Consider the following 6000-nt stretch of genomic DNA (forward strand, 5'->3'; position numbering starts at 1 on the left):
AATCACTGCAGATGGGGATTGTAGCCATGAAATTAAAAGACGCTTACTCCTTGGAAGGAAAGTGATGACCAACCTAGATAGCGTACTAAAAAGCAGAGATATTACTTTGCCAACAAAGGTCTGTCTAGTCAAGGCTATGATTTTTCCAGTGGTCATGTATGGATGTGAGATTTGGACTGTGAAGAAAGCTGAGCATCGAAAATTGATGCTTTTGAACTGTGGTGTTGGAGAAGACTCTTGAAAATCCCTTGGACTGCAGGAAGATCCAACCAGACCATTCTAAAGGAGATCATTCCTGGGTGTTCATTGGAAGGACTGATGCTGAAGCTGAAAATCCAGTACTTTGGCCACCTCATTGGAAGAGTTGACTCGTTGGAAAAGACCTGGATGCTGGGAGGGATTGGGGACAGGAGGAGAACGGGATGACAGAGGATGAGATGACTGGATGGCATCACCGACTCGATGAACAAGAGTTTGAGTAAACTCTGGGAGTTGGTGATGGACAGGGAGGCCTGGCATGCTGAGATTCATGGGGTCGCAAAGAGTCAGACACGACTGAGCAACTGAACTCAACTGAACCGAACTGACGGGACCAGATGCCATGATCTTAGTTTTCTGAATGTTGAGTTTTAAGCCAACTTTTTCACTCTCCTCTTTCACTTTCATCAAGAGGCTTAGTTCTTCTTTGCTTTCTGCCATAAATATATGCATATATGCATACAATTGAGTATTATTCAGCCCTGAAAGAGAAAGTTCTGCCAAAATTTTTTTAATAACTGTAAATGTGGTTTTTAGCAACTGCATTATGTTGCAACAACACAGGTGTATCTTGAATGCATTATGTTCTGTTAAATAAGTCAAATGTAGAAAGACAGACTTTGTGTAATCTCAGTTATATGAGATTTAAAACAATATATATGAGATAAAACAACATATATGAGATAAAACACAACAAGCAAGCAAACAAACACACAAAAACTAAACTCAGAGCTGCGAAGAACAAATTGGTTGGCTTCCAGAGGCAGGGACTGGTGAAAGGGGTGAAATAGGTAAAGTGGTCAAAAGGCACAAAATTCTAGTTATAAAAATAGGTAAGTTCTGAGGGTAAAGTATAGCATGGTGAGTATAGTTAATAATATTGTATTTCAGATTTGAAAATTGCTAGGAGGAGAGGTCTTAAAAATTCTTATCACACACAGAAAGAATAACTTGGTGTGGTGATGGATGTTAATCAGATTCATTGTGGTGTATATATATATATATATATATATATATATATATATATATATATATATATATATATATATATATATATATTCAAGGCTTCCTAGGTCATGCAGTGATAGAGAATCCACCTGCAGGAGATGCAAGAGACCCATGTCTATCCCTGCATTGAGAATGGCAACCCACTTCAGTCGTCTTGCCTGGAAAAATCCATGAACAGAGGAGCCTGACGGGATACAGTCCATGAGATCAGACACTCAAGAATCAGACACGATTGAGCAAACACACACATATTGAAACTTTATGTTGTACATTGGAAACTAACACTATAGTATGTGCCGATTATTTATCTATAAATGTTAATTAATCTTTTAAAATGATAGAATTAGTAAATAAAAGTTGCAGGAAAAACTAGAATGCTATACTCATGAAAAGTGTTTTTGCATTTATACTTGAGGAGATTAAAAGTGATTTGTATTTTTCCATCTTTTTGATCATATCCATTTTCTATAATAAAATATGTGTTTCTTATCCAGAGGAATACTGTGTTATTTTTCAATTAAGTTTCTAAATGTAACTTACATTAACAGGTAAAATATCAACATCAAATGTAAGTTAAGAGGCTTTTAAATGTTGCTGTCAAAGTTACAGCTGCAAATTTCTAGAGTGACATTAAGGATTTTTTCTTCTTAGTTTTCCAACTGCTGAATCACATTCTTGAGTTAAATCCTTAAGACATTTTATGATGAAATATGTAGAAAATAGGCATTATCAAAGATAAATGATATTTGTTGATGTTTTACAAAGTACATACAGGATGCACATTTCATAGGAAATGATCTGGAAATAAAAATTATTATACACTGGTTTTAAACTCTGAAGTTTCTTTGGTGGGCATTTATGGTGGTTTTATACAAGGTGGTAATGTCTGTACAAATATACAAATATCTATACAAATATCTATAAGATGGTAATATCTATACAAATGTTTTTGCTTTTGATGCTGGTTTAACTAGTAATATTTCTCAATACTGTCGCATTCAAGGTGATGTCAGTGATTATTCAACAGATTTTTATTCTGAAGAAAGAAGTGAACATTTGAAGTTTGGCTGCCATTATTTAAAAATGAAATTTTTTTAAAAATAATACTAAAAGAAAGAGAAAAAAAGATTAGCAGTCTGAAGAATTTTTTTGGGAGGGTGGGTTGGGGTTGGGTGGCTGGATCAGTTCTTCTCTGTTGCGGCACATAGGCTTCTCTCTAGCTGCAGTACACAGGCTTCTCTTTTTATAGCTCATTGACTTTAGGGCATGAAGGCTTCAGTAGTTGCAACGCACACACTTTGTTGCCATGTAGCAAGTGGGATCTTAGTTCCCTGACCAGGGATCAAACCCAAGTCACCTGCATTGGAAGGCAAATTTTTAACTTCTGGACATTGGGGAGATCCTGGAAAATTTTCTCAGAACATTATGATTGTTTCTCAATTACTCAGAGATGCTAAAGAACATCCCTGCTCACTATCTGAATATTTAGACTGGAGGCTGGACAAGCCACTGAGGCTCCCTTCAAATATTATTTTACAGAAAGAGGAAATCTTCCAGATGAGAAACTAAAGGTAACACGATTCTCATTTTCTCCTAATCCAAAATTCATCTAATAAATTAATAAAGCATTTTTGTGACTGTTTTCACCATTGTTAGAGTCTTATTAAATAAATGGGTTTTATATAAACAGTTTTTAAATCTAACAATGGAAACAACCAAATTCAGGTGCTTCAAATCATTCAAATATAAAGTAATGTTTAAGACATAGCAGCCTCTGAAGTGGACTGAGTGAATAGTGTTTCATTTACTTCTGAAGAAACTTCTAACTCACTCCAGATGAATCAGAATTCAGTGGCTGAGTGGTGAGAGGGAACGGTAAATGAATAGACTATTTTTCTTCCATATTTACATGTCTGTCTGTCTGCCTATCTATCTGAAAAAAAAAAATCCATCTAAAAATGGAAATTTTCTTTTTCATTGGTGTTCATAAATCCTTGGAGGATTATTTTCACAGAAAGTTGGAAGGAATATCCTTGAAAGCTGAGTGATAGGGAAGGACTAGCACATTAAAATTCTTTTCTGGCACTTTTCAATCTATTTACAGTTACTTCTTGCCTTGAACTGTCTGGCAACCTGTTGATTTTATTGTCATTGATATTTGTTTCATTTTTTTCTCCTCAATTCTTATAAACTGCATATGCAATAAGAAGGAAACAAACAAATGATTTGCGGGGTGGGCGGGGCGGTGGGTGGTGGTCTATCTTTAGCCAAAATGATTCACACGAGAAAATTCCAGATGATTTCCTGGTTTTCATCAGTGATGAACTGACATGTGTGTATAATTCTAACCTCTCTCCATTATCTGGTTTGTATTTTATTCACAATGAGTAGGAATACTTTTCAAAGTTGTGGTTTTCTTTCTGATAGGATTCTAGATATGGAAGAGGATTTCTAAGTTGGCCTGGATGGATGCTGTAGATTAATTGTAAGGAAACTAATGGTAATTTTGAGGGTTGTCTATGTTGTAATTAGAAGGTAGAGTGAGTACACATCATATAATCCTATTAACTATTTCAATTGTTTACATATTTAATGTGAAAGACAAAATTTTCTTTATGGCGTGGGTAGTGCCATGTAGTATGTGTGATCTTAGTTCCCCAACCAGGGTTTGACCTCAAACCCCTGCATTGAACATGGAGAGTCTTAAGCACAGGATCTCCATGGAAGTCTCATTTTTTTTTTTTTTTTAATAATTTAAACACTGCAACTGGTTAAATACAGAGTCATACAGTTAGACTATTATTGCATTGTCTGTGATTAGATGTGATGTTAAAAATCATGAACCAAATCATCAAATCCAATCTTTCTCTATGACTGTTTTTGGTTTTAATACTTGAATTCAAGTCTTTAATCCTTTAACTTTTGTGTTTGGTATAAAATAGTGGTCCAGTTTCATTCTTTTGCATGTTGTTATTCAATTTTCTCCAACACCATCTGTTTAAGAGACTCTTGTTATCTCCATTGTATATTCTTGGCTCATTGTCAAAAATTAATTGCTCATGTATGTTTGGGTGTATTTCTAGACTGTCTATTCTGATCCACTGATCTCTGTGTCTGTTTTGTGACAACACCAGACTTTTTCAAATTCTTTAGATTTGAAACATAGTTTGAAATCATGGAGCATGATTCCTCCAGTTTTGTTCTCTAAAGATTGTTTTGGCTGTTTGAGGTATTTTGTGGCTATATACTAATTTTAGAATTTCTTGTTCTAGTTTCATGAAAATGTTATTGGAATTTTGATAGGGATGACCAAATTTTCTTGATAATTTTTCATGGAGTCTTCTTTTCTAGATTATATGGATCTTGTATAAGCAATTAAAATGCAGTTAACATAAGCAGGAAAGAGCTGGCACAAAATGTTAGATCAGAAATGAATTTTGAAAATGACACGGCTTAACATGATATCTTTTTATACAAGATTCAGGATCCTGGGAAAATAAAATGATTTACTGAGGTCAGAGAAATTGTTGTGCAATGGATAGGAATAAAGCTCTCTCTATTGTTTCTTATACTTCCTGTCATTTCTTTGATGCTATTAGCATTCCCATCTATTTCTTCTAGGCATTCATGTCTAGCCATGACATTTTATAATGCTATATTGATCTTAAAGAGACCTTAAACAATTTATGTTATCACACTGTCTTATGGGGCTGCCCAGGTGGTGCGAGTGGTAGACTCTGCCTGCCAACACAGGGACAAAGAGATGCAGGTTCAATCCCTGGGTCAGGAAGATGCCCTGGAGGAGGAAATGGTAACCCATTCCAGTATCCTTGCCTGGAAAATTCCATGGACAGAGAAGTCTGGTGGGCTACAGTTCATCAGGTCACAGAAAATTGTACATGACTGGAGCAGAGTACATCATGTGAAATGCCAGGCTGGATGAAGCACAAACTAGAATCAAGATTGCTGGGAGAAATGTCAATAACCTCAGATATGTAAATTGCACCACCCTTATGACAGAAAGTGAAGAGGAACTAAAGAGCCTCTTGATGAAGGTGAAAGAGGAAAGTGGAAAAGCTGACTTAAAACTCAACATTAAAAAAATGAAGATCATGGCATCTGGTCCCATTGCTTCATGGCAAATAGATGGGGAAACAATGGAAACAGTGACAGGTTTTAATTTCTTGGGCTCCATAATCACTGCAGATTGTGACTGCAGCCATGACATTAAAAGGCACTTGCTCCTTGGAAGAAAAGCTATGACAAATCTAGAGAACATATTAAAAAACCGAGACATTACTCTGCTGACAAAGACCCATCTAGTCAAAACTATGGTTTTTCCAGTAGTCATTATGAATGTGAGAGTCAGACCATAAGGAAGGCTGAGCACCAAAGAATTGATGCTTTTGAAGGATGTGATGTTGGAGAAGACGCTTGAGAGTCCCTTGGACTACATGGAGATCAAACCAGTCATTCCTAAAGGATATCAATCCTGACTATTCATTGGAAAAAGTTACATTGAAGCTGAAGCTCTAATACTTGGCCACCTGATGCAAACAGCCAATTCATTGGAAAAGACCCTTGATGCTGGGAAAGTTTGAGGGCAGGAGGAGAAGAGAATGAAAGAGGACAAGATGGTCGGATGGCATCACTACTCAATGGACATGAATTTGAGCAAGCTCCGGGAGATGGTGAAGGACAGGGAAGCCTGGTATGCTGTAATACATGGGGTCA

The sequence above is a fragment of the Odocoileus virginianus genome, chromosome 22 (genome assembly GCF_023699985.2).
Source record: "Odocoileus virginianus isolate 20LAN1187 ecotype Illinois chromosome 22, Ovbor_1.2, whole genome shotgun sequence".
Lineage (NCBI taxonomy): Eukaryota > Metazoa > Chordata > Mammalia > Artiodactyla > Cervidae > Odocoileus > Odocoileus virginianus.